Genomic DNA, 26,729 nt, shown 5'->3' on the forward strand with positions numbered 1-26,729 from the left:
ATTTGGAATATTAAAACAATCAAGTTAAATACATGTTTGGACACACAGTATTTTTCAGTGACTTCAACAAGTAGTCTGTTTACAACAAAAATACAATCTGTGTTAGGAACGCTATTTTAGTCCGATTTAAAAAAGAAATTAAAATGGTATTGAGTGCTGACAAGAGTTTGGTATCAGCTGTTGATTTCATTGAAACAATCTTTATAGTAAAATCAACAAATTTATTCCTCTGGTCGTGTATTGTCTCGCTGACTGCTATCCATCTGGAAGTCACCTAAAGGATAAGGCACTGGCCTCCTTAACCAGGGATTATGGTTTCGTCAGTTTTATTTAAAACAGTGTGTGTGTATTTGTTCTTGGTCTGTGATATATGTGGTCTGTGTTTATAGATCTTGGCACGTTGCACCAAGTAGTCGTGGCCAAGTGGTTAAGGTGATGGGCTTGAACTCTGTTGGTGTTGTGTCCCTTTTTATGTCTTCGTTGTTAATTCTTAAATGCCTGTTCATCTTAAAGGTATCAATTATTACTTGCTGTACATTAAATTCTTCCAAACTAGTATTTGCAAACACATCACAAAATTAAATGGTGTGGAATAGAAACAAAGGCTTTGACGTCGACGTGATTGGAACACGCAACCTTCTGATCTGGAGTCAGACGCGCTACCGTTGCGCCACGAATTCCTGCCGTAGTGTATGCTTGTTATGCAATGCTAGAGTGCACAGCAAGCATGCCAAACGCATGCTAATTCCAATGCTGATACTAGGAAAACACTCGGTATCACCAGGGTCAAGGGAAACAGCCGACTCAATATTTGTTCGTAGTCAGCAGGGCTATGAAGTTGTCAGAAGTGTGTTTGTCTCAGCTTAAAAGTAAAGAAAACATAAAACAATGCAATTTGCTTTTATGATGTTTATTATTTGAAACGTGGGCATAAACACAGTTGTACTGGCTGGGAATCGTCTCGGGTCAATTACTTGGAAAGCAGCTATGCTGACCAATATATCACCAACGAGGGAAAGCTGGCAGTACTGAGTGACACAGATGACGGATTTTCTCAGCGCGTCTCCTCTGAATGCGCTCTGGCACAAAGGGGCTTTGATCATCTAATGACATGAAATACATGAAAGTCACCGCAAGCCTGCACCTCACCACATCCTTCACACTGTTAAACTGCCTCATTATGACCAGGCCTCTAATTATGCCTTTCCAATACTTTGAATGTGTTATTGTTCAGTTTAACATGAGAACAACTTGGTAGAACAATCATAATGTCCGCAGGACTTATTTTCCTCGGGTTTCCTTGGCTAATAACGCCAAGGTCGCGGGTTCGATCCCCGTACGGGCCACGGCTTTTCTTCTTTAAAGAAACCACAGCATTTGTAATGGTGCCAAAATGAACATTCTTTAACAAAATGAACTGAAGCAATATGAAGTACAACCAGTAATATTTCAGACTTTTTTTTAATAAACTTTATATATAATGCTAGCGAAATGCGTTTTTAAAGTGTTTGGACTCGCTATCCACGAGGAAGAGTGAGAGTGTTCGTTTTTTAGCGTGAAGGAGACAGCGAGTGTTTGTTTTTTTTTGGCCAACTGCTCCCTGTTATTGATGACCGCTCCAGTGTACCTTAGGGGGCTGGAGGAAGCGGACACGTTCTGAGTGGGTATCTTACCAAAAGGTACGCAAGACGAACTACAGTTGCAAAGCACTGCTGCTTTTTCGATGATTGATTAAAACTATCAATCTGACTGAAAACACGGATCACATTAATTGTGATCGGTTTTATACCAATAGGCTTACATGACAGGTATTGTGTATAGGCAATGTCATATACATAGAAATGAACACGGACAGTGTTTTTTTAAGGGCTGACTCATTTTAATATTCGAGAGATCTAGGTGTACTAGACAAATATACTGGATTTTTTCCATGTCATAATTGTGCCGCCTGTGATAATGCGTTTGAAACTAGAGATAATGTGAGATAATGTCTGTTACTGGCGGATAGTTTACAAATGTACTCAATTATGTTACAACTTTTGTGTCTACGAAACATATCTGTAACATTTATGTAATGCCTGTGTGTTTTTTTTCATGAAGTTAATTTGCTAACAGACTGTTCTGATTTGTTTCAAACCGTGAAGCGATCGCTCTGTTTGCCGTATATTTTCTGTCTGTAAGAGGAGTGTCCTTGTGATCCCATATAGAATGCGACGAAACAGGTCACCCTCCTTAATATAAACAGATAAAGAATAAGTTCACACCCCACCAGGTGATTTACTGTAGCGTCAGACATTGGAGGTTCAGCAGTGTACTGCAGTGTTGTGCAAAGTCGTCAGTGTAAGTCAGGATGGCCGAGCGGTCTAAGGCGCTGCGTTCAGGTCGCAGTCTCTCTGGAGGCGTGGATTCGAATCCCACTTCTGACAAATCTGTTTGTTTATTTATTTCTTAAAACGTCCACCGAATGCTTGGTAATTTGATTTGTTTTTCTTGTTAGTATTCAAATCACAAGGTCGTTAAATGAGAGAAAGTCACCGCAAGCCTGCACCTCACCACATCCTTCACACTGTTAAACTGCCTCATTATGACGAGGCCTCTAATTATGCCTTTCCAATACTTTGAATGTGTTATTGTTCAGTTTAACATGAGAACATCTTGGTAGAACAATCATAATGTCCGCAGGACTTATTTTCCTCGGGTTCTAGTATCAAGTTTTGAGTGTGTGGCCGGTTAGCTCAGTTGGTTAGAGCGTGGTGCTAATAACGCCAAGGTCGCGGGTTCGATCCCCGTACGGGCCACGGCTTTTCTTCTTTAAAGAAACCACAGCATTTGTAATGGTGCCAAAATGAACATTCTTTAACAAAATGAACCGAAGCGATATGAAGTACAACCAGTAATATTTCAGACTTCCTGAGCTTTAAACATGTATTAACAATGAGCACATACAATCAATTAAAAACAAAGCTTACGTAGTCGGCAGGATTCGAACCTGCGCGGGGAAACCCCAATGGATTTCTAGTCCATCGCCTTAACCACTCGGCCACGACTACATGCTCGCACAATTATTTGTGAAATATCCAAAAGAAGTAAACGAAACCCGTAGTAATGCTGTAGAGGGCAGTATAGGCTAACTAATGAACCAAGTCAAATGTCTTTGTTGAAACTGTCAGATTTGTACAATGCAAGCACACGTGGGAAATGTAAATAAAATATAATTTTTGTTAACGTTCATAATAATGAATACATCTTTATTTCAAAATACGTAGCTATTTAACTGATCTTTTCAAGAAACACCCCCATCCACAAAAACAAAGTAGTTATTTAATTGAACTGAAAAATTGACTTGCTTCATGGCTGTTGCCAGAGCACTCGAGCACGTTCTGGCTAGCGTGAGCGGACTTAGCAGATAACAAGATCTACAAAGTATTTCATGCTAATAAAACATACCATAATTATGTTCGTTTTTATTATACACATGGCAACTTACAGAGACTAGGGTGTGTGAACTATGCATCAGCTGTAGAGTCACTTACATTTACATCTCACCCGAAAAACGGAGCACAAGGAGGTTAAGTGACTTGCTCAGGGTCACACAATGAGTCAGTGGCTGAGGTGGGATTTGTACCGGGGGACCTCCTGGTTAAAAGCCCTTTATCTTTAACCACTAAACGTTTGTTGAGACAGTTCAAGCCCTGTAGCAGTGTTTAACTATTTCCTGGATGTTTGCCTTTTGGTCTACTCTGGAAAAAGTAATAATAATAATAAAAAGTAGGCAAAACCATTTTTTGAGAAACCACATTTGGGAGAAAAACTAACAGTTTGGAAACACATTTGCAAAGGCATTGGATTCTATTGTGGTGTTTCCGAACTGTTGAACGTTTCTCATTACATGCAGGTTTACTGGCTTGACAAAAAGGCGATTGACGAAAAGAATGCGGCCTGGATAGCAAAATCGCGTCAAGCTGAAATAGCTCAGTTGGGAGAGCGTTAGACTGTAACGGTCCCTGCTTCGATTCCGGGTTTTTGCAAACAGCACGACTAGGGCTATTTTTTCTTAATTAATTTTTTGAATTAAAAAAACAGCACATTTTTTTCTTCAGTGTAATTGGAGGAAATAAAAACGTATTATAGTGCCATTTTCTAATGCGATAAAGAAATGCAAAAAGCATCATCTCTGCGTGGGCTTGAAACACCAAAATTTCGATTAACAGCCCAACGTGCTAACCGATTATGGTGTTTTATTACATAACACCTTGGGAGTCTCAACAGAACAGTGTGTATGCATAGAGCTAAAATGGAAACCAAATATATACGATTCAAATGGGAATCGTATTCAGATTTTAAGCACAAATTTGATAGACTTCACAGTGCAAAGGAGGAAGGCAGACAATGCAAATGAGGCAACTGGCTCCTACTTTTTAAATCATACGAGAAACTTGAACCCAATTTAGCTTTTAACCGCCTGCAGTTTGGAATGAGTTTGAAATGTTGTTGTAACACCTCACTGGGCAACAGCAATTGCATTATATGAAAGCTCCTGTCTATTTGTCAGCGGCACAGCTACCGGTGCCACTCAGAGTTGGAGGGAGACGGTCGGCCACTTGCCCATAAAACAATACTTTCCGGGATCATTTCTATAGTGATTTGCCAGCGAAATGCGTTTATAAAGTGTTTGGACTCGCTATCCACGAGGAAGAGTGAGAGTGTTCGTTTTTGAGCGTGAAGGAGACAGCGAGTGTTTGTTTTTTTTTTTTGGCCAACTGCTCCCTGTTATTGATGACCGCTCCAGTGTTCCTTAGGGGGCTGGAGGAAGCAGACACGTTCTGAGTGGGTATCTTGCCTAAAGGTACGCAAGACGAACTACAGTTGCAAAGCACTGCTGCTTTTTCGATGATTGATTAAAACTATCAATCTGACTGAAAACACGGATCACATTAATTGTGATCGGTTTGATACCAATAGGCTTACATGACAGGTATTGTGTATAGACAATGTCATATACATAGAAATGAACACGGACAGTGTTTTTTTAAGGGCTGACTCATTTTAATGTTCGAGAGATCTAGGTGTACTGGACAAATATACTGGATTTTTTCCATGTCGTAATTGTGCCGCCTGTGATAATGCGTTTGAAACTAGAGATAATGTGAGATAATGTCTTTTACTGGCGGATAGTTTACAAATGTACTCAATTATGTTACAACTTTTGTGTCTACGAAACATATCTGTAACATTTATGTAATGCCTGTGTGTTTTTTTTTCATGAAGTTAATTTGCTAACAGACTGTTCTGATTTGTTTCTAACCGTGAAGCGATCGCTCTGTTTGCCGTATATTTTCTGTCTGTAAGAGGAGTGTCCTTGTGATCCCATATAGAATGCGACGAAACAGGTCGCCCTCCTTAATATAAACAGATAAAGAATAAGTTCACACACACCCCAGGTGATTTACTGTAGCGTCAGACATTGGAGATTCAGCAGTGTACTGCAGTGTTGTGCAAAGTCGTCAGTGTAAGTCAGGATGGCCGAGCGGTCTAAGGCGCTGCGTTCAGGTCGCAGTCTCTCTGGAGGCGTGGGTTCGAATCCCACTTCTGACAAATCTGTTTGTTTATTTATTTCTTAAAACGTCCACCGAATGCTTGGTAATTTGATTTGTTTTTCTTGTTAGTATTCAAATCACAAGGTCGTTAAATGAGAGAAAGTCACCGCAAGCCTGCACCTCACCACATCCTTCACACTGTTAAACTGCCTCATTATGACGAGGCCTCTAATTATGCCTTTCCAATACTTTGAATGTGTTATTGTTCAGTTTAACATGAGAACATCTTGGTAGAACAATCATAATGTCCGCAGGACTTATTTTCCTCGGGTTCTAGTATCAAGTTTTGAGTGTGTGGCCGGTTAGCTCAGTTGGTTAGAGCGTGGTGCTAATAACGCCAAGGTCGCGGGTTCGATCCCCGTACGGGCCACGGCTTTTCTTCTTTAAAGAAACCACAGCATTTGTAATGGTGCCAAAATGAACATTCTTTAACAAAATGAACCGAAGCGATATGAAGTACAACCAGTAATATTTCAGACTTCCTGAGCTTTAAACATGTATTAAGAATGAGCACATACAATCAATTAAAAACAAAGCTTACGTAGTCGGCAGGATTCGAACCTGCGCGGGGAAACCCCAATGGATTTCTAGTCCATCGCCTTAACCACTCGGCCACGACTACATGCTCGCACAATTATTTGTGAAATATCCAAAAGAAGTAAACGAAACCCGTAGTAATGCTGTAGAGGGCAGTATAGGCTAACTAATGAACCAAGTCAAATGTCTTTGTTGAAACTGTCAGATTTGTACAATGCAAGCACACGTGGGAAATGTAAATAAAATATAATTTTTGTTAACGTTCATAATAATGAATACATCTTTATTTCAAAATACGTAGCTATTTAACTGATCTTTTCAAGAAACACCCCCATCCACAAAAACAAAGTAGTTATTTAATTGAACTGAAAAATTGACTTGCTTCATGGCTGTTGCCAGAGCACTCGAGCACGTTCTGGCTAGCGTGAGCGGACTTAGCAGATAACAAGATCTACAAAGTATTTCATGCTAATAAAACATACCATAATTATGTTCGTTTTTATTATACACATGGCAACTTACAGAGACTAGGGTGTGTGAACTATGCATCAGCTGTAGAGTCACTTACATTTACATCTCACCCGAAAAACGGAGCACAAGGAGGTTAAGTGACTTGCTCAGGGTCACACAATGAGTCAGTGGCTGAGGTGGGATTTGTACCGGGGGACCTCCTGGTTAAAAGCCCTTTATCTTTAACCACTAAACGTTTGTTGAGACAGTTCAAGCCCTGTAGCAGTGTTTAACTATTTCCTGGATGTTTGCCTTTTGGTCTACTCTGGAAAAAGTAATAATAATAATAAAAAGTAGGCAAAACCATTTTTTGAGAAACCACATTTGGGAGAAAAACTAACAGTTTGGAAACACATTTGCAAAGGCATTGGATTCTATTGTGGTGTTTCCGAACTGTTGAACGTTTCTCATTACATGCAGGTTTACTGGCTTGACAAAAAGGCGATTGACGAAAAGAATGCGGCCTGGATAGCAAAATCGCGTCAAGCTGAAATAGCTCAGTTGGGAGAGCGTTAGACTGTAACGGTCCCTGCTTCGATTCCGGGTTTTTGCAAACAGCACGACTAGGGCTATTTTTTCTTAATTAATTTTTTGAATTAAAAAAACAGCACATTTTTTTCTTCAGTGTAATTGGAGGAAATAAAAACGTATTATAGTGCCATTTTCTAATGCGATAAAGAAATGCAAAAAGCATCATCTCTGCGTGGGCTTGAAACACCAAAATTTCGATTAACAGCCCAACGTGCTAACCGATTATGGTGTTTTATTACATAACACCTTGGGAGTCTCAACAGAACAGTGTGTATGCATAGAGCTAAAATGGAAACCAAATATATACGATTCAAATGGGAATCGTATTCAGATTTTAAGCACAAATTTGATAGACTTCACAGTGCAAAGGAGGAAGGCAGACAATGCAAATGAGGCAACTGGCTCCTACTTTTTAAATCATACGAGAAACTTGAACCCAATTTAGCTTTTAACCGCCTGCAGTTTGGAATGAGTTTGAAATGTTGTTGTAACACCTCACTGGGCAACAGCAATTGCATTATATGAAAGCTCCTGTCTATTTGTCAGCGGCACAGCTACCGGTGCCACTCAGAGTTGGAGGGAGACGGTCGGCCACTTGCCCATAAAACAATACTTTCCGGGATCATTTCTATAGTGATTTGCCAGCGAAATGCGTTTATAAAGTGTTTGGACTCGCTATCCACGAGGAAGAGTGAGAGTGTTCGTTTTTGAGCGTGAAGGAGACAGCGAGTGTTTGTTTTTTTTTTTTGGCCAACTGCTCCCTGTTATTGATGACCGCTCCAGTGTTCCTTAGGGGGCTGGAGGAAGCAGACACGTTCTGAGTGGGTATCTTGCCTAAAGGTACGCAAGACGAACTACAGTTGCAAAGCACTGCTGCTTTTTCGATGATTGATTAAAACTATCAATCTGACTGAAAACACGGATCACATTAATTGTGATCGGTTTGATACCAATAGGCTTACATGACAGGTATTGTGTATAGACAATGTCATATACATAGAAATGAACACGGACAGTGTTTTTTTAAGGGCTGACTCATTTTAATGTTCGAGAGATCTAGGTGTACTGGACAAATATACTGGATTTTTTCCATGTCGTAATTGTGCCGCCTGTGATAATGTGTTTGAAACTAGAGATAATGTGAGATAATGTCTTTTACTGGCGGATAGTTTACAAATGTACTCAATTATGTTACAACTTTTGTGTCTACGAAACATATCTGTAACATTTATGTAATGCCTGTGTGTTTTTTTTTCATGAAGTTAATTTGCTAACAGACTGTTCTGATTTGTTTCTAACCGTGAAGCGATCGCTCTGTTTGCCGTATATTTTCTGTCTGTAAGAGGAGTGTCCTTGTGATCCCATATAGAATGCGACGAAACAGGTCGCCCTCCTTAATATAAACAGATAAAGAATAAGTTCACACACACCCCAGGTGATTTACTGTAGCGTCAGACATTGGAGGTTCAGCAGTGTACTGCAGTGTTGTGCAAAGTCGTCAGTGTAAGTCAGGATGGCCGAGCGGTCTAAGGCGCTGCGTTCAGGTCGCAGTCTCTCTGGAGGCGTGGGTTCGAATCCCACTTCTGACAAATCTGTTTGTTTATTTATTTCTTAAAACGTCCACCGAATGCTTGGTAATTTGATTTGTTTTTCTTGTTAGTATTCAAATCACAAGGTCGTTAAATGAGAGAAAGTCACCGCAAGCCTGCACCTCACCACATCCTTCACACTGTTAAACTGCCTCATTATGACGAGGCCTCTAATTATGCCTTTCCAATACTTTGAATGTGTTATTGTTCAGTTTAACATGAGAACATCTTGGTAGAACAATCATAATGTCCGCAGGACTTATTTTCCTCGGGTTCTAGTATCAAGTTTTGAGTGTGTGGCCGGTTAGCTCAGTTGGTTAGAGCGTGGTGCTAATAACGCCAAGGTCGCGGGTTCGATCCCCGTACGGGCCACGGCTTTTCTTCTTTAAAGAAACCACAGCATTTGTAATGGTGCCAAAATGAACATTCTTTAACAAAATGAACCGAAGCGATATGAAGTACAACCAGTAATATTTCAGACTTCCTGAGCTTTAAACATGTATTAAGAATGAGCACATACAATCAATTAAAAACAAAGCTTACGTAGTCGGCAGGATTCGAACCTGCGCGGGGAAACCCCAATGGATTTCTAGTCCATCGCCTTAACCACTCGGCCACGACTACATGCTCGCACAATTATTTGTGAAATATCCAAAAGAAGTAAACGAAACCCGTAGTAATGCTGTAGAGGGCAGTATAGGCTAACTAATGAACCAAGTCAAATGTCTTTGTTGAAACTGTCAGATTTGTACAATGCAAGCACACGTGGGAAATGTAAATAAAATATAATTTTTGTTAACGTTCATAATAATGAATACATCTTTATTTCAAAATACGTAGCTATTTAACTGATCTTTTCAAGAAACACCCCCATCCACAAAAACAAAGTAGTTATTTAATTGAACTGAAAAATTGACTTGCTTCATGGCTGTTGCCAGAGCACTCGAGCACGTTCTGGCTAGCGTGAGCGGACTTAGCAGATAACAAGATCTACAAAATATTTCATGCTAATAAAACATACCATAATTATGTTCGTTTTTATTATACACATGGCAACTTACAGAGACTAGGGTGTGTGAACTATGCATCAGCTGTAGAGTCACTTACATTTACATCTCACCCGAAAAACGGAGCACAAGGAGGTTAAGTGACTTGCTCAGGGTCACACAATGAGTCAGTGGCTGAGGTGGGATTTGTACCGGGGGACCTCCTGGTTAAAAGCCCTTTATCTTTAACCACTAAACGTTTGTTGAGACAGTTCAAGCCCTGTAGCAGTGTTTAACTATTTCCTGGATGTTTGCCTTTTGGTCTACTCTGGAAAAAGTAATAATAATAATAAAAAGTAGGCAAAACCATTTTTTGAGAAACCACATTTGGGAGAAAAACTAACAGTTTGGAAACACATTTGCAAAGGCATTGGATTCTATTGTGGTGTTTCCGAACTGTTGAACGTTTCTCATTACATGCAGGTTTACTGGCTTGACAAAAAGGCGATTGACGAAAAGAATGCGGCCTGGATAGCAAAATCGCGTCAAGCTGAAATAGCTCAGTTGGGAGAGCGTTAGACTGTAACGGTCCCTGCTTCGATCCCGGGTTTTTGCAAACAGCACGACTAGGGCTATTTTTTCTTAATTAATTTTTTGAATTAAAAAAACAGCACATTTTTTTCTTCAGTGTAATTGGAGGAAATAAAAACGTATTATAGTGCCATTTTCTAATGCGATAAAGAAATGCAAAAAGCATCATCTCTGCGTGGGCTTGAAACACCAAAATTTCGATTAACAGCCCAACGTGCTAACCGATTATGGTGTTTTATTACATAACACCTTGGGAGTCTCAACAGAACAGTGTGTATGCATAGAGCTAAAATGGAAACCAAATATATACGATTCAAATGGGAATCGTATTCAGATTTTAAGCACAAATTTGATAGACTTCACAGTGCAAAGGAGGAAGGCAGACAATGCAAATGAGGCAACTGGCTCCTACTTTTTAAATCATACGAGAAACTTGAACCCAATTTAGCTTTTAACCGCCTGCAGTTTGGAATGAGTTTGAAATGTTGTTGTAACACCTCACTGGGCAACAGCAATTGCATTATATGAAAGCTCCTGTCTATTTGTCAGCGGCACAGCTACCGGTGCCACTCAGAGTTGGAGGGAGACGGTCGGCCACTTGCCCATAAAACAATACTTTCCGGGATCATTTCTATAGTGATTTGCCAGCGAAATGCGTTTATAAAGTGTTTGGACTCGCTATCCACGAGGAAGAGTGAGAGTGTTCGTTTTTGAGCGTGAAGGAGACAGCGAGTGTTTGTTTTTTTTTTTTGGCCAACTGCTCCCTGTTATTGATGACCGCTCCAGTGTTCCTTAGGGGGCTGGAGGAAGCAGACACGTTCTGAGTGGGTATCTTGCCTAAAGGTACGCAAGACGAACTACAGTTGCAAAGCACTGCTGCTTTTTCGATGATTGATTAAAACTATCAATCTGACTGAAAACACGGATCACATTAATTGTGATCGGTTTGATACCAATAGGCTTACATGACAGGTATTGTGTATAGACAATGTCATATACATAGAAATGAACACGGACAGTGTTTTTTTAAGGGCTGACTCATTTTAATGTTCGAGAGATCTAGGTGTACTGGACAAATATACTGGATTTTTTCCATGTCGTAATTGTGCCGCCTGTGATAATGCGTTTGAAACTAGAGATAATGTGAGATAATGTCTTTTACTGGCGGATAGTTTACAAATGTACTCAATTATGTTACAACTTTTGTGTCTACGAAACATATCTGTAACATTTATGTAATGCCTGTGTGTTTTTTTTTCATGAAGTTAATTTGCTAACAGACTGTTCTGATTTGTTTCTAACCGTGAAGCGATCGCTCTGTTTGCCGTATATTTTCTGTCTGTAAGAGGAGTGTCCTTGTGATCCCATATAGAATGCGACGAAACAGGTCGCCCTCCTTAATATAAACAGATAAAGAATAAGTTCACACACACCCCAGGTGATTTACTGTAGCGTCAGACATTGGAGATTCAGCAGTGTACTGCAGTGTTGTGCAAAGTCGTCAGTGTAAGTCAGGATGGCCGAGCGGTCTAAGGCGCTGCGTTCAGGTCGCAGTCTCTCTGGAGGCGTGGGTTCGAATCCCACTTCTGACAAATCTGTTTGTTTATTTATTTCTTAAAACGTCCACCGAATGCTTGGTAATTTGATTTGTTTTTCTTGTTAGTATTCAAATCACAAGGTCGTTAAATGAGAGAAAGTCACCGCAAGCCTGCACCTCACCACATCCTTCACACTGTTAAACTGCCTCATTATGACGAGGCCTCTAATTATGCCTTTCCAATACTTTGAATGTGTTATTGTTCAGTTTAACATGAGAACATCTTGGTAGAACAATCATAATGTCCGCAGGACTTATTTTCCTCGGGTTCTAGTATCAAGTTTTGAGTGTGTGGCCGGTTAGCTCAGTTGGTTAGAGCGTGGTGCTAATAACGCCAAGGTCGCGGGTTCGATCCCCGTACGGGCCACGGCTTTTCTTCTTTAAAGAAACCACAGCATTTGTAATGGTGCCAAAATGAACATTCTTTAACAAAATGAACCGAAGCGATATGAAGTACAACCAGTAATATTTCAGACTTCCTGAGCTTTAAACATGTATTAACAATGAGCACATACAATCAATTAAAAACAAAGCTTACGTAGTCGGCAGGATTCGAACCTGCGCGGGGAAACCCCAATGGATTTCTAGTCCATCGCCTTAACCACTCGGCCACGACTACATGCTCGCACAATTATTTGTGAAATATCCAAAAGAAGTAAACGAAACCCGTAGTAATGCTGTAGAGGGCAGTATAGGCTAACTAATGAACCAAGTCAAATGTCTTTGTTGAAACTGTCAGATTTGTACAATGCAAGCACACGTGGGAAATGTAAATAAAATATAATTTTTGTTAACGTTCATAATAATGAATACATCTTTATTTCAAAATACGTAGCTATTTAACTGATCTTTTCAAGAAACACCCCCATCCACAAAAACAAAGTAGTTATTTAATTGAACTGAAAAATTGACTTGCTTCATGGCTGTTGCCAGAGCACTCGAGCACGTTCTGGCTAGCGTGAGCGGACTTAGCAGATAACAAGATCTACAAAGTATTTCATGCTAATAAAACATACCATAATTATGTTCGTTTTTATTATACACATGGCAACTTACAGAGACTAGGGTGTGTGAACTATGCATCAGCTGTAGAGTCACTTACATTTACATCTCACCCGAAAAACGGAGCACAAGGAGGTTAAGTGACTTGCTCAGGGTCACACAATGAGTCAGTGGCTGAGGTGGGATTTGTACCGGGGGACCTCCTGGTTAAAAGCCCTTTATCTTTAACCACTAAACGTTTGTTGAGACAGTTCAAGCCCTGTAGCAGTGTTTAACTATTTCCTGGATGTTTGCCTTTTGGTCTACTCTGGAAAAAGTAATAATAATAATAAAAAGTAGGCAAAACCATTTTTTGAGAAACCACATTTGGGAGAAAAACTAACAGTTTGGAAACACATTTGCAAAGGCATTGGATTCTATTGTGGTGTTTCCGAACTGTTGAACGTTTCTCATTACATGCAGGTTTACTGGCTTGACAAAAAGGCGATTGACGAAAAGAATGCGGCCTGGATAGCAAAATCGCGTCAAGCTGAAATAGCTCAGTTGGGAGAGCGTTAGACTGTAACGGTCCCTGCTTCGATCCCGGGTTTTTGCAAACAGCACGACTAGGGCTATTTTTTCTTAATTAATTTTTTGAATTAAAAAAACAGCACATTTTTTTCTTCAGTGTAATTGGAGGAAATAAAAACGTATTATAGTGCCATTTTCTAATGCGATAAAGAAATGCAAAAAGCATCATCTCTGCGTGGGCTTGAAACACCAAAATTTCGATTAACAGCCCAACGTGCTAACCGATTATGGTGTTTTATTACATAACACCTTGGGAGTCTCAACAGAACAGTGTGTATGCATAGAGCTAAAATGGAAACCAAATATATACGATTCAAATGGGAATCGTATTCAGATTTTAAGCACAAATTTGATAGACTTCACAGTGCAAAGGAGGAAGGCAGACAATGCAAATGAGGCAACTGGCTCCTACTTTTTAAATCATACGAGAAACTTGAACCCAATTTAGCTTTTAACCGCCTGCAGTTTGGAATGAGTTTGAAATGTTGTTGTAACACCTCACTGGGCAACAGCAATTGCATTATATGAAAGCTCCTGTCTATTTGTCAGCGGCACAGCTACCGGTGCCACTCAGAGTTGGAGGGAGACGGTCGGCCACTTGCCCATAAAACAATACTTTCCGGGATCATTTCTATAGTGATTTGCCAGCGAAATGCGTTTATAAAGTGTTTGGACTCGCTATCCACGAGCAAGAGTGAGAGTGTTCGTTTTTGAGCGTGAAGGAGACAGCGAGTGTTTGTTTTTTTTTTTTGGCCAACTGCTCCCTGTTATTGATGACCGCTCCAGTGTTCCTTAGGGGGCTGGAGGAAGCAGACACGTTCTGAGTGGGTATCTTGCCTAAAGGTACGCAAGACGAACTACAGTTGCAAAGCACTGCTGCTTTTTCGATGATTGATTAAAACTATCAATCTGACTGAAAACACGGATCACATTAATTGTGATCGGTTTGATACCAATAGGCTTACATGACAGGTATTGTGTATAGACAATGTCATATACATAGAAATGAACACGGACAGTGTTTTTTTAAGGGCTGACTCATTTTAATGTTCGAGAGATCTAGGTGTACTGGACAAATATACTGGATTTTTTCCATGTCGTAATTGTGCCGCCTGTGATAATGCGTTTGAAACTAGAGATAATGTGAGATAATGTCTTTTACTGGCGGATAGTTTACAAATGTACTCAATTATGTTACAACTTTTGTGTCTACGAAACATATCTGTAACATTTATGTAATGCCTGTGTGTTTTTTTTTCATGAAGTTAATTTGCTAACAGACTGTTCTGATTTGTTTCTAACCGTGAAGCGATCGCTCTGTTTGCCGTATATTTTCTGTCTGTAAGAGGAGTGTCCTTGTGATCCCATATAGAATGCGACGAAACAGGTCGCCCTCCTTAATATAAACAGATAAAGAATAAGTTCACACACACCCCAGGTGATTTACTGTAGCGTCAGACATTGGAGATTCAGCAGTGTACTGCAGTGTTGTGCAAAGTCGTCAGTGTAAGTCAGGATGGCCGAGCGGTCTAAGGCGCTGCGTTCAGGTCGCAGTCTCTCTGGAGGCGTGGGTTCGAATCCCACTTCTGACAAATCTGTTTGTTTATTTATTTCTTAAAACGTCCACCGAATGCTTGGTAATTTGATTTGTTTTTCTTGTTAGTATTCAAATCACAAGGTCGTTAAATGAGAGAAAGTCACCGCAAGCCTGCACCTCACCACATCCTTCACACTGTTAAACTGCCTCATTATGACGAGGCCTCTAATTATGCCTTTCCAATACTTTGAATGTGTTATTGTTCAGTTTAACATGAGAACATCTTGGTAGAACAATCATAATGTCCGCAGGACTTATTTTCCTCGGGTTCTAGTATCAAGTTTTGAGTGTGTGGCCGGTTAGCTCAGTTGGTTAGAGCGTGGTGCTAATAACGCCAAGTTCGCGGGTTCGATCCCCGTACGGGCCACGGCTTTTCTTCTTTAAAGAAACCACAGCATTTGTAATGGTGCCAAAATGAACATTCTTTAACAAAATGAACCGAAGCGATATGAAGTACAACCAGTAATATTTCAGACTTCCTGAGCTTTAAACATGTATTAACAATGAGCACATACAATCAATTAAAAACAAAGCTTACGTAGTCGGCAGGATTCGAACCTGCGCGGGGAAACCCCAATGGATTTCTAGTCCATCGCCTTAACCACTCGGCCACGACTACATGCTCGCACAATTATTTGTGAAATATCCAAAAGAAGTAAACGAAACCCGTAGTAATGCTGTAGAGGGCAGTATAGGCTAACTAATGAACCAAGTCAAATGTCTTTGTTGAAACTGTCAGATTTGTACAATGCAAGCACACGTGGGAAATGTAAATAAAATATAATTTTTGTTAACGTTCATAATAATGAATACATCTTTATTTCAAAATACGTAGCTATTTAACTGATCTTTTCAAGAAACACCCCCATCCACAAAAACAAAGTAGTTATTTAATTGAACTGAAAAATTGACTTGCTTCATGGCTGTTGCCAGAGCACTCGAGCACGTTCTGGCTAGCGTGAGCGGACTTAGCAGATAACAAGATCTACAAAGTATTTCATGCTAATAAAACATACCATAATTATGTTCGTTTTTATTATACACATGGCAACTTACAGAGACTAGGGTGTGTGAACTATGCATCAGCTGTAGAGTCACTTACATTTACATCTCACCCGAAAAACGGAGCACAAGGAGGTTAAGTGACTTGCTCAGGGTCACACAATGAGTCAGTGGCTGAGGTGGGATTTGTACCGGGGGACCTCCTGGTTAAAAGCCCTTTATCTTTAACCACTAAACGTTTGTTGAGACAGTTCAAGCCCTGTAGCAGTGTTTAACTATTTCCTGGATGTTTGCCTTTTGGTCTACTCTGGAAAAAGTAATAATAATAATAAAAAGTAGGCAAAACCATTTTTTGAGAAACCACATTTGGGAGAAAAACTAACAGTTTGGAAACACATTTGCAAAGGCATTGGATTCTATTGTGGTGTTTCCGAACTGTTGAACGTTTCTCATTACATGCAGGTTTACTGGCTTGACAAAAAGGCGATTGACGAAAAGAATGCGGCCTGGATAGCAAAATCGCGTCAAGCTGAAATAGCTCAGTTGGGAGAGCGTTAGACTGTAACGGTCCCTGCTTCGATCCCGGGTTTTTGCAAACAGCACGACTAGGGCTATTTTTTCTTAATTAATTTTTTGAATTAAAAAAACAGCACATTTTTTTCTTCAGTGTAATTGGAGGAAATAAAAACGTATTATAGTGCCATTTTCTAATGCGATAAAGAAATGCAAAAAGCATCATCTCTGCGTGGGCTTGAAACACCAAAATTTCGATTAACAGCCCAACGTGCTAACCGATTATGGTGTTTTATTACATAACACCTTGGGAGTCTCAACAGAACAGTGTGTATGCATAGAGCTAAAATGGAAACCAAATATATACGATTCAAATGGGAATCGTATTCAGATTGTAAGCACAAATTTGATAGACTTCACAGTGCAAAGGAGGAAGGCAGACAATGCAAATGAGGCAACTGGCTCCTACTTTTTAAATCATACGAGAAACTTGAACCCAATTTAGCTTTTAACCGCCTGCAGTTTGGAATGAGTTTGAAATGTTGTTGTAACACCTCACTGGGCAACAGCAATTGCATTATATGAAAGCTCCTGTCTATTTGTCAGCGGCACAGCTACCGGTGCCACTCAGAGTTGGAGGGAGACGGTCGGCCACTTGCCCATAAAACAATACTTTCCGGGATCATTTCTATAGTGATTTGCCAGCGAAATGCGTTTATAAAGTGTTTGGACTCGCTATCCACGAGGAAGAGTGAGAGTGTTCGTTTTTGAGCGTGAAGGAGACAGCGAGTGTTTTTTTTTTTTTTGGCCAACTGCTCCCTGTTATTGATGACCGCTCCAGTGTTCCTTAGGGGGCTGGAGGAAGCAGACACGTTCTGAGTGGGTATCTTGCCTAAAGGTACGCAAGACGAACTACAGTTGCAAAGCACTGCTGCTTTTTCGATGATTGATTAAAACTATCAATCTGACTGAAAACACGGATCACATTAATTGTGATCGGTTTGATACCAATAGGCTTACATGACAGGTATTGTGTATAGACAATGTCATATACATAGAAATGAACACGGACAGTGTTTTTTTAAGGGCTGACTCATTTTAATGTTCGAGAGATCTAGGTGTACTGGACAAATATACTGGATTTTTTCCATGTCGTAATTGTGCCGCCTGTGATAATGCGTTTGAAACTAGAGATAATGTGAGATAATGTCTGTTACTGGCGGATAGTTTACAAATGTACTCAATTATGTTACAACTTTTGTGTCTACGAAACATATCTGTAACATTTATGTAATGCCTGTGTGTTTTTTTTCATGAAGTTAATTTGCTAACAGACTGTTCTGATTTGTTTCTAACCGTGAAGCGATCGCTCTGTTTGCCGTATATTTTCTGTCTGTAAGAGGAGTGTCCTTGTGATCCCATATAGAATGCGACGAAACAGGTCGCCCTCCTTAATATAAACAGATAAAGAATAAGTTCACGCACACACCAGGTGATTTACTGTAGCGTCAGACATTGGAGGTTCAGCAGTGTACTGCAGTGTTGTGCAAAGTCGTCAGTGTAAGTCAGGATGGCCGAGCGGTCTAAGGCGCTGCGTTCAGGTCGCAGTCTCTCTGGAGGCGTGGGTTCGAATCCCACTTCTGACAAATCTGTTTGTTTATTTATTTCTTAAAACGTCCACCGAATGCTTGGTAATTTGATTTGTTTTTCTTGTTAGTATTCAAATCACAAGGTCGTTAAATGAGAGAAAGTCACCGCAAGCCTGCACCTCACCACATCCTTCACACTGTTAAACTGCCTCATTATGACGAGGCCTCTAATTATGCCTTTCCAATACTTTGAATGTGTTATTGTTCAGTTTAACATGAGAACATCTTGGTAGAACAATCATAATGTCCGCAGGACTTATTTTCCTCGGGTTCTAGTATCAAGTTTTGAGTGTGTGGCCGGTTAGCTCAGTTGGTTAGAGCGTGGTGCTAATAACGCCAAGGTCGCGGGTTCGATCCCCGTACGGGCCACGGCTTTTCTTCTTTAAAGAAACCACAGCATTTGTAATGGTGCCAAAATGAACATTCTTTAACAAAATGAACCGAAGCGATATGAAGTACAACCAGTAATATTTCAGACTTCCTGAGCTTTAAACATGTATTAACAATGAGCACATACAATCAATTAAAAACAAAGCTTACGTAGTCGGCAGGATTCGAACCTGCGCGGGGAAACCCCAATGGATTTCTAGTCCATCGCCTTAACCACTCGGCCACGACTACATGCTCGGACGATTATTTGTGAAAATATCCAAAAGAAGTAAACGAAACCCGTAGTAATGCTGTAGATGGCAGTATAGGCTAACTAATGAACCGAAGTCAAATGTCTTTGTTGAAACTGTCAGATTTGTACAATGCAAGCACACGTGGGAAATGTAAATAAAATATAATTTTTGTTAACGTTCATAATAATGAATACATCTTTATTTCAAAATACGTAGCTATTTAACTGATCTTTTCAAGAAACACCCCCATCCACAAAAACAAAGTAGTTATTTAATTGAACTGAAAAATTGACTTGCTTCATGGCTGTTGCCAGAGCACTCGAGCACGTTCTGGCTAGCGTGAGCGGACTTAGCAGATAACAAGATCTACAAAGTATTTCATGCTAATAAAACATACCATAATTATGTTCGTTTTTATTATACACATGGCAACTTACAGAGACTAGGGTGTGTGAACTATGCATCAGCTGTAGAGTCACTTACATTTACATCTCACCCGAAAAACGGAGCACAAGGAGGTTAAGTGACTTGCTCAGGGTCACACAATGAGTCAGTGGCTGAGGTGGGATTTGTACCGGGGGACCTCCTGGTTAAAAGCCCTTTATCTTTAACCACTAAACGTTTGTTGAGACAGTTCAAGCCCTGTAGCAGTGTTTAACTATTTCCTGGATGTTTGCCTTTTGGTCTACTCTGGAAAAAGTAATAATAATAATAAAAAGTAGGCAAAACCATTTTTTGAGAAACCACATTTGGGAGAAAAACTAACAGTTTGGAAACACATTTGCAAAGGCATTGGATTCTATTGTGGTGTTTCCGAACTGTTGAACGTTTCTCATTACATGCAGGTTTACTGGCTTGACAAAAAGGCGATTGACGAAAAGAATGCGGCCTGGATAGCAAAATCGCGTCAAGCTGAAATAGCTCAGTTGGGAGAGCGTTAGACTGTAACGGTCCCTGCTTCGATCCCGGGTTTTTGCAAACAGCACGACTAGGGCTATTTTTTCTTAATTAATTTTTTGAATTAAAAAAACAGCACATTTTTTTCTTCAGTGTAATTGGAGGAAATAAAAACGTATTATAGTGCCATTTTCTAATGCGATAAAGAAATGCAAAAAGCATCATCTCTGCGTGGGCTTGAAACACCAAAATTTCGATTAACAGCCCAACGTGCTAACCGATTATGGTGTTTTATTACATAACACCTTGGGAGTCTCAACAGAACAGTGTGTATGCATAGAGCTAAAATGGAAACCAAATATATACGATTCAAATGGGAATCGTATTCAGATTGTAAGCACAAATTTGATAGACTTCACAGTGCAAAGGAGGAAGGCAGACAATGCAAATGAGGCAACTGGCTCCTACTTTTTAAATCATACGAGAAACTTGAACCCAATTTAGCTTTTAACCGCCTGCAGTTTGGAATGAGTTTGAAATGTTGTTGTAACACCTCACTGGGCAACAGCAATTGCATTATATGAAAGCTCCTGTTTATTTGTCAGCGGCACAGCTACCGGTGCCACTCAGAGTTGGAGGGAGACGGTCGGCCACTTGCCCATAAAACAATACTTTCCGGGATCATTTCTATAGTGATTTGCCAGCGAAATGCGTTTATAAAGTGTTTGGACTCGCTATCCACGAGGAAGAGTGAGAGTGTTCGTTTTTGAGCGTGAAGGAGACAGCGAGTGTTTTTTTTTTTTTTGGCCAACTGCTCCCTGTTGTTGATGACCGCTCCAGTGTTCCTTAGGGGGCTGGAGGAAGCAGACACGTTCTGAGTGGGTATCTTGCCTAAAGGTACACAAGACGAACTACAGTTGCAAAGCACTGCTGCTTTTTAGATGATTGATTAAAACTATCAATCTGACTGAAAACACGGATCACATTAATTGTGATCGGTTTGATACCAATAGGCTTACATGACAGGTATTGTGTATAGACAATGTCATATACATAGAAATGAACACGGACAGTGTTTTTTTAAGGGCTGACTCATTTTAATGTTCGAGAGATCTAGGTGTACTGGACAAATATACTGGATTTTTTCCATGTCGTAATTGTGCCGCCTGTGATAATGCGTTTGAAACTAGAGATAATGTGAGATAATGTCTGTTACTGGCGGATAGTTTACAAATGTACTCAATTATGTTACAACTTTTGTGTCTACGAAACATATCTGTAACATTTATGTAATGCCTGTGTGTTTTTTTTTTCATGAAGTTAATTTGCTAACAGACTGTTCTGATTTGTTTCTAACCGTGAAGCGATCGCTCTGTTTGCCGTATATTTTCTTTCTGTAAGAGGAGTGTCCTTGTGATCCCATATAGAATGCGACGAAACAGGTCGCCCTCCTTAATATAAACAGATAAAGAATAAGTTCACACACACCCCAGGTGATTTACTGTAGCGTCAGACATTGGAGGTTCAGCAGTGTACTGCAGTGTTGTGCAAAGTCGTCAGTGTAAGTCAGGATGGCCGAGCGGTCTAAGGCGCTGCGTTCAGGTCGCAGTCTCTCTGGAGGCGTGGGTTCGAATCCCACTTCTGACAAATCTGTTTGTTTATTTATTTCTTAAAACGTCCACCGAATGCTTGGTAATTTGATTTGTTTTTCTTGTTAGTATTCAAATCACAAGGTCGTTAAATGAGAGAAAGTCACCGCAAGCCTGCACCTCACCACATCCTTCACACTGTTAAACTGCCTCATTATGACGAGGCCTCTAATTATGCCTTTCCAATACTTTGAATGTGTTATTGTTCAGTTTAACATGAGAACATCTTGGTAGAACAATCATAATGTCCGCAGGACTTATTTTCCTCGGGTTCTAGTATCAAGTTTTGAGTGTGTGGCCGGTTAGCTCAGTTGGTTAGAGCGTGGTGCTAATAACGCCAAGGTCGCGGGTTCGATCCCCGTACGGGCCACGGCTTTTCTTCTTTAAAGAAACCACAGCATTTCTAATGGTGCCAAAATGAACATTCTTTAACAAAATGAACCGAAGCCATATGAAGTACAACCAGTAATATTTCAGACTTCCTGAGCTTTAAACATGTATTAACAATGAGCACATACAATCAATTAAAAACAAAGCTTACGTAGTCGGCAGGATTCGAACCTGCGCGGGGAAACCCCAATGGATTTCTAGTCCATCGCCTTAACCACTCGGCCACGACTACATGCTCGCACAATTATTTGTGAAATATCCAAAAGAAGTAAACGAAACCCGTAGTAATGCTGTAGATGGCAGTATAGGCTAACTAATGAACCGAAGTCAAATGTCTTTGTTGAAACTGTCAGATTTGTACAATGCAAGCACACGTGGGAAATGTAAATAAAATATAATTTTTGTTAACGTTCATAATAATGAATACATCTTTATTTCAAAATACGTAGCTATTTAACTGATCTTTTCAAGAAACACCCCCAAAAACAAAGTAGTTATTTAATTGAACTGAAAAATTGACTTGCTTCATGGTTGTTGCCAGAGCACTCGAGCACGTTCTGGCTAGCGTGAGCGGACTTAGCAGATAACAAGATCTACAAAGTATTTCATGCTAATAAAACATACCATAATTATGTTCGTTTTTATTATACACATGGCAACTTACAGAGACTAGGGTGTGTGAACTATGCATCAGCTGTAGAGTCACTTACATTTACATCTCACCGGAAAAACGGAGCACAAGGAGGTTAAGTGACTTGCTCAGGGTCACACAATGAGTCAGTGGCTGAGGTGGGATTTGTACCGGGGGACCTCCTGGTTAAAAGCCCTTTATCTTTAACCACTAAACGTTTGTTGAGACAGTTCAAGCCCTGTAGCAGTGTTTAACTATTTCCTGGATGTTTGCCTTTTGGTCTTACTCTGGAAAAAGTAATAATAATAATAAAAAGTAGGCAAAACCATTTTTTGAGAAACCACATTTGGGAGAAAAACTAACAGTTTGGAAACACATTTGCAAAGGCATTGGATTCTATTGTGGTGTTTCCGAACTGTTGAACGTTTCTCATTACATGCAGGTTTACTGGCTTGACAAAAAGGCGATTGACGAAAAGAATGCGGTCTGGATAGCAAAATCGCGTCCAACTGAAATAGCTCAGACTGTAACGGTCCCTGCTTCGATCCCGGGTTTTTGCAAACAGCACGACTAGGGCTATTTTTTCTTAATTAATTTTTTGAATTAAAAAAACAGCACATTTTTTTCTTCAGTGTAATTGGAGGAAATAAAAACGTATTATAGTGCCATTTTCTAATGCGATAAAGAAATGCAAAAAGCATCATCTCTGCGTGGGCTTGAAACACCAAAATTTCGATTAACAGCCCAACGTGCTAACCGATTATGGTGTTTTATTACATAACACCTTGGGAGTCTCAACAGAACAGTGTGTATGCATAGAGCTAAAATGGAAACCAAATATATACGATTCAAATGGGAATCGTATTCAGATTGTAAGCACAAATTTGATAGACTTCACAGTGCAAAGGAGGAAGGCAGACAATGCAAATGAGGCAACTGGCTCCTACTTTTTAAATCATACGAGAAACTTGAACCCAATTTAGCTTTTAACCGCCTGCAGTTTGGAATGAGTTTGAAATGTTGTTGTAACACCTCACTGGGCAACAGCAATTGCATTATATGAAAGCTCCTGTCTATTTGTCAGCGGCACAGCTACCGGTGCCACTCAGAGTTGGAGGGAGACGGTCGGCCACTTGCCCATAAAACAATACTTTCCGGGATCATTTCTATAGTGATTTGCCAGCGAAATGCGTTTATAAAGTGTTTGGACTCGCTATCCACGAGGAAGAGTGAGAGTGTTCGTTTTTGAGCGTGAAGGAGACAGCGAGTGTTTTTTTTTTTTTTGGCCAACTGCTCCCTGTTATTGATGACCGCTCCAGTGTTCCTTAGGGGGCTGGAGGAAGCAGACACGTTCTGAGTGGGTATCTTGCCTAAAGGTACGCAAGACGAACTACAGTTGCAAAGCACTGCTGCTTTTTCGATGATTGATTAAAACTATCAATCTGACTGAAAACACGGATCACATTAATTGTGATCGGTTTGATACCAATAGGCTTACATGACAGGTATTGTGTATAGACAATGTCATATACATAGAAATGAACACGGACAGTGTTTTTTTAAGGGCTCTCATTTTAATGTTCGAGAGATCTAGGTGTACTGGACAAATATACTGGATTTTTTTCCATGTCGTAATTGTGCCGCCTGTGATAATGCGTTTGAAACTAGAGATAATGTGAGATAATGTCTGTTACTGGCGGATAGTTTACAAATGTACTCAATTATGTTACAACTTTTGTGTCTACGAAACATATCTGTAACATTTATGTAATGCCTGTGTGTTTTTTTTCATGAAGTTAATTTGCTAACAGACTGTTCTGATTTGTTTCTAACCGTGAAGCGATCGCTCTGTTTGCCGTATATTTTCTGTCTGTAAGAGGAGTGTCCTTGTGATCCCATATAGAATGCGACGAAACAGGTCGCCCTCCTTAATATAAACAGATAAAGAATAAGTTCACACACACCCCAGGTGATTTACTGTAGCGTCAGACATTGGAGGTTCAGCAGTGTACTGCAGTGTTGTGCAAAGTCGTCAGTGTAAGTCAGGATGGCCGAGCGGTCTAAGGCGCTGCGTTCAGGTCGCAGTCTCTCTGGAGGCGTGGGTTCGAATCCCACTTCTGACAAATCTGTTTGTTTATTTATTTCTTAAAACGTCCACCGAATGCTTGGTAATTTGATTTGTTTTTCTTGTTAGTATTCAAATCACAAGGTCGTTAAATGAGAGAAAGTCACCGCAAGCCTGCACCTCACCACATCCTTCACACTGTTAAACTGCCTCATTATGACGAGGCCTCTAATTATGCCTTTCCAATACTTTGAATGTGTTATTGTTCAGTTTAACATGAGAACATCTTGGTAGAACAATCATAATGTCCGCAGGACTTATTTTCCTCGGGTTCTAGTATCAAGTTTTGAGTGTGTGGCCGGTTAGCTCAGTTGGTTAGAGCGTGGTGCTAATAACGCCAAGGTCGCGGGTTCGATCCCCGTACGGGCCACGGCTTTTCTTCTTTAAAGAAACCACAGCATTTGTAATGGTGCCAAAATGAACATTCTTTAACAAAATGAACCGAAGCGATATGAAGTACAACCAGTAATATTTCAGACTTCCTGAGCTTTAAACATGTATTAACAATGAGCACATACAATCAATTAAAAACAAAGCTTACGTAGTCGGCAGGATTCGAACCTGCGCGGGGAAACCCCAATGGATTTCTAGTCCATCGCCTTAACCACTCGGCCACGACTACATGCTCGGACGATTATTTGTGAAAATATCCAAAAGAAGTAAACGAAACCCGTAGTAATGCTGTAGATGGCAGTATAGGCTAACTAATGAACCGAAGTCAAATGTCTTTGTTGAAACTGTCAGATTTGTACAATGCAAGCACACGTGGGAAATGTAAATAAAATATAATTTTTGTTAACGTTCATAATAATGAATACATCTTTATTTCAAAATACGTAGCTATTTAACTGATCTTTTCAAGAAACACCCCCATCCACAAAAACAAAGTAGTTATTTAATTGAACTGAAAAATTGACTTGCTTCATGGCTGTTGCCAGAGCACTCGAGCACGTTCTGGCTAGCGTGAGCGGACTTAGCAGATAACAAGATCTACAAAGTATTTCATGCTAATAAAACATACCATAATTATGTTCGTTTTTATTATACACATGGCAACTTACAGAGACTAGGGTGTGTGAACTATGCATCAGCTGTAGAGTCACTTACATTTACATCTCACCCGAAAAACGGAGCACAAGGAGGTTAAGTGACTTGCTCAGGGTCACACAATGAGTCAGTGGCTGAGGTGGGATTTGTACCGGGGGACCTCCTGGTTAAAAGCCCTTTATCTTTAACCACTAAACGTTTGTTGAGACAGTTCAAGCCCTGTAGCAGTGTTTAACTATTTCCTGGATGTTTGCCTTTTGGTCTACTCTGGAAAAAGTAATAATAATAATAAAAAGTAGGCAAAACCATTTTTTGAGAAACCACATTTGGGAGAAAAACTAACAGTTTGGAAACACATTTGCAAAGGCATTGGATTCTATTGTGGTGTTTCCGAACTGTTGAACGTTTCTCATTACATGCAGGTTTACTGGCTTGACAAAAAGGCGATTGACGAAAAGAATGCGGCCTGGATAGCAAAATCGCGTCAAGCTGAAATAGCTCAGTTGGGAGAGCGTTAGACTGTAACGGTCCCTGCTTCGATCCCGGGTTTTTGCAAACAGCACGACTAGGGCTATTTTTTCTTAATTAATTTTTTGAATTAAAAAAACAGCACATTTTTTTCTTCAGTGTAATTGGAGGAAATAAAAACGTATTATAGTGCCATTTTCTAATGCGATAAAGAAATGCAAAAAGCATCATCTCTGCGTGGGCTTGAAACACCAAAATTTCGATTAACAGCCCAACGTGCTAACCGATTATGGTGTTTTATTACATAACACCTTGGGAGTCTCAACAGAACAGTGTGTATGCATAGAGCTAAAATGGAAACCAAATATATACGATTCAAATGGGAATCGTATTCAGATTGTAAGCACAAATTTGATAGACTTCACAGTGCAAAGGAGGAAGGCAGACAATGCAAATGAGGCAACTGGCTCCTACTTTTTAAATCATACGAGAAACTTGAACCCAATTTAGCTTTTAACCGCCTGCAGTTTGGAATGAGTTTGAAATGTTGTTGTAACACCTCACTGGGCAACAGCAATTGCATTATATGAAAGCTCCTGTTTATTTGTCAGCGGCACAGCTACCGGTG

General features: G+C 40.1%; 32 non-coding genes across 32 annotated transcripts; 24 read left to right on the forward strand and 8 right to left on the reverse strand.

The window, feature by feature from the left end:
• Positions 1-1,450: 1,450 nt before the first annotated feature.
• LOC131705472 (small nucleolar RNA U3) lies at positions 1,451-1,665 on the forward strand. Its single transcript, XR_009310428.1, has one exon. It is a non-coding gene; the product is annotated as a small nucleolar RNA U3 (small nucleolar RNA).
• Positions 1,666-2,344: 679 nt separating this feature from the next.
• On the forward strand, positions 2,345-2,426 carry trnal-cag (transfer RNA leucine (anticodon CAG)). Its single transcript has one exon. It is a non-coding gene; the product is annotated as a tRNA-Leu (tRNA).
• Positions 2,427-2,724: 298 nt separating this feature from the next.
• Positions 2,725-2,798, forward strand: trnai-aau (transfer RNA isoleucine (anticodon AAU)). The gene has a single exon. It is a non-coding gene; the product is annotated as a tRNA-Ile (tRNA).
• Positions 2,799-2,968: 170 nt separating this feature from the next.
• Positions 2,969-3,050, reverse strand: trnas-aga (transfer RNA serine (anticodon AGA)). Its single transcript has one exon. It is a non-coding gene; the product is annotated as a tRNA-Ser (tRNA).
• Positions 3,051-4,609: 1,559 nt separating this feature from the next.
• LOC131705382 (small nucleolar RNA U3) lies at positions 4,610-4,832 on the forward strand. Its single transcript, XR_009310337.1, has one exon. It is a non-coding gene; the product is annotated as a small nucleolar RNA U3 (small nucleolar RNA).
• Positions 4,833-5,513: 681 nt separating this feature from the next.
• trnal-cag (transfer RNA leucine (anticodon CAG)) lies at positions 5,514-5,595 on the forward strand. Its single transcript has one exon. It is a non-coding gene; the product is annotated as a tRNA-Leu (tRNA).
• Positions 5,596-5,893: 298 nt separating this feature from the next.
• Positions 5,894-5,967, forward strand: trnai-aau (transfer RNA isoleucine (anticodon AAU)). The gene has a single exon. It is a non-coding gene; the product is annotated as a tRNA-Ile (tRNA).
• Positions 5,968-6,137: 170 nt separating this feature from the next.
• Positions 6,138-6,219, reverse strand: trnas-aga (transfer RNA serine (anticodon AGA)). The gene has a single exon. It is a non-coding gene; the product is annotated as a tRNA-Ser (tRNA).
• A 1,559-nt stretch (positions 6,220-7,778) lies between these two features.
• Positions 7,779-8,001, forward strand: LOC131705383 (small nucleolar RNA U3). Its single transcript, XR_009310339.1, has one exon. It is a non-coding gene; the product is annotated as a small nucleolar RNA U3 (small nucleolar RNA).
• A 681-nt stretch (positions 8,002-8,682) lies between these two features.
• Positions 8,683-8,764, forward strand: trnal-cag (transfer RNA leucine (anticodon CAG)). Its single transcript has one exon. It is a non-coding gene; the product is annotated as a tRNA-Leu (tRNA).
• Positions 8,765-9,062: 298 nt separating this feature from the next.
• Positions 9,063-9,136, forward strand: trnai-aau (transfer RNA isoleucine (anticodon AAU)). The gene has a single exon. It is a non-coding gene; the product is annotated as a tRNA-Ile (tRNA).
• Positions 9,137-9,306: 170 nt separating this feature from the next.
• trnas-aga (transfer RNA serine (anticodon AGA)) lies at positions 9,307-9,388 on the reverse strand. Its single transcript has one exon. It is a non-coding gene; the product is annotated as a tRNA-Ser (tRNA).
• Positions 9,389-10,947: 1,559 nt separating this feature from the next.
• On the forward strand, positions 10,948-11,170 carry LOC131705384 (small nucleolar RNA U3). The gene has a single exon (XR_009310340.1). It is a non-coding gene; the product is annotated as a small nucleolar RNA U3 (small nucleolar RNA).
• A 681-nt stretch (positions 11,171-11,851) lies between these two features.
• Positions 11,852-11,933, forward strand: trnal-cag (transfer RNA leucine (anticodon CAG)). Its single transcript has one exon. It is a non-coding gene; the product is annotated as a tRNA-Leu (tRNA).
• A 298-nt stretch (positions 11,934-12,231) lies between these two features.
• On the forward strand, positions 12,232-12,305 carry trnai-aau (transfer RNA isoleucine (anticodon AAU)). Its single transcript has one exon. It is a non-coding gene; the product is annotated as a tRNA-Ile (tRNA).
• Positions 12,306-12,475: 170 nt separating this feature from the next.
• trnas-aga (transfer RNA serine (anticodon AGA)) lies at positions 12,476-12,557 on the reverse strand. The gene has a single exon. It is a non-coding gene; the product is annotated as a tRNA-Ser (tRNA).
• A 1,559-nt stretch (positions 12,558-14,116) lies between these two features.
• On the forward strand, positions 14,117-14,339 carry LOC131705437 (small nucleolar RNA U3). The gene has a single exon (XR_009310393.1). It is a non-coding gene; the product is annotated as a small nucleolar RNA U3 (small nucleolar RNA).
• Positions 14,340-15,020: 681 nt separating this feature from the next.
• On the forward strand, positions 15,021-15,102 carry trnal-cag (transfer RNA leucine (anticodon CAG)). Its single transcript has one exon. It is a non-coding gene; the product is annotated as a tRNA-Leu (tRNA).
• A 298-nt stretch (positions 15,103-15,400) lies between these two features.
• Positions 15,401-15,474, forward strand: trnai-aau (transfer RNA isoleucine (anticodon AAU)). Its single transcript has one exon. It is a non-coding gene; the product is annotated as a tRNA-Ile (tRNA).
• Positions 15,475-15,644: 170 nt separating this feature from the next.
• Positions 15,645-15,726, reverse strand: trnas-aga (transfer RNA serine (anticodon AGA)). The gene has a single exon. It is a non-coding gene; the product is annotated as a tRNA-Ser (tRNA).
• Positions 15,727-17,285: 1,559 nt separating this feature from the next.
• Positions 17,286-17,506, forward strand: LOC131705386 (small nucleolar RNA U3). The gene has a single exon (XR_009310342.1). It is a non-coding gene; the product is annotated as a small nucleolar RNA U3 (small nucleolar RNA).
• Positions 17,507-18,186: 680 nt separating this feature from the next.
• Positions 18,187-18,268, forward strand: trnal-cag (transfer RNA leucine (anticodon CAG)). The gene has a single exon. It is a non-coding gene; the product is annotated as a tRNA-Leu (tRNA).
• A 298-nt stretch (positions 18,269-18,566) lies between these two features.
• Positions 18,567-18,640, forward strand: trnai-aau (transfer RNA isoleucine (anticodon AAU)). Its single transcript has one exon. It is a non-coding gene; the product is annotated as a tRNA-Ile (tRNA).
• A 170-nt stretch (positions 18,641-18,810) lies between these two features.
• trnas-aga (transfer RNA serine (anticodon AGA)) lies at positions 18,811-18,892 on the reverse strand. Its single transcript has one exon. It is a non-coding gene; the product is annotated as a tRNA-Ser (tRNA).
• Positions 18,893-20,453: 1,561 nt separating this feature from the next.
• LOC131705407 (small nucleolar RNA U3) lies at positions 20,454-20,674 on the forward strand. Its single transcript, XR_009310363.1, has one exon. It is a non-coding gene; the product is annotated as a small nucleolar RNA U3 (small nucleolar RNA).
• Positions 20,675-21,356: 682 nt separating this feature from the next.
• Positions 21,357-21,438, forward strand: trnal-cag (transfer RNA leucine (anticodon CAG)). Its single transcript has one exon. It is a non-coding gene; the product is annotated as a tRNA-Leu (tRNA).
• A 298-nt stretch (positions 21,439-21,736) lies between these two features.
• Positions 21,737-21,810, forward strand: trnai-aau (transfer RNA isoleucine (anticodon AAU)). Its single transcript has one exon. It is a non-coding gene; the product is annotated as a tRNA-Ile (tRNA).
• A 170-nt stretch (positions 21,811-21,980) lies between these two features.
• On the reverse strand, positions 21,981-22,062 carry trnas-aga (transfer RNA serine (anticodon AGA)). Its single transcript has one exon. It is a non-coding gene; the product is annotated as a tRNA-Ser (tRNA).
• Positions 22,063-23,602: 1,540 nt separating this feature from the next.
• Positions 23,603-23,823, forward strand: LOC131705387 (small nucleolar RNA U3). Its single transcript, XR_009310343.1, has one exon. It is a non-coding gene; the product is annotated as a small nucleolar RNA U3 (small nucleolar RNA).
• Positions 23,824-24,502: 679 nt separating this feature from the next.
• trnal-cag (transfer RNA leucine (anticodon CAG)) lies at positions 24,503-24,584 on the forward strand. The gene has a single exon. It is a non-coding gene; the product is annotated as a tRNA-Leu (tRNA).
• Positions 24,585-24,882: 298 nt separating this feature from the next.
• Positions 24,883-24,956, forward strand: trnai-aau (transfer RNA isoleucine (anticodon AAU)). Its single transcript has one exon. It is a non-coding gene; the product is annotated as a tRNA-Ile (tRNA).
• Positions 24,957-25,126: 170 nt separating this feature from the next.
• trnas-aga (transfer RNA serine (anticodon AGA)) lies at positions 25,127-25,208 on the reverse strand. The gene has a single exon. It is a non-coding gene; the product is annotated as a tRNA-Ser (tRNA).
• Positions 25,209-26,729: the final 1,521 nt, after the last annotated feature.

Source organism: Acipenser ruthenus, chromosome 35, assembly GCF_902713425.1.
Source record: "Acipenser ruthenus chromosome 35, fAciRut3.2 maternal haplotype, whole genome shotgun sequence".
NCBI lineage: Eukaryota > Metazoa > Chordata > Actinopteri > Acipenseriformes > Acipenseridae > Acipenser > Acipenser ruthenus.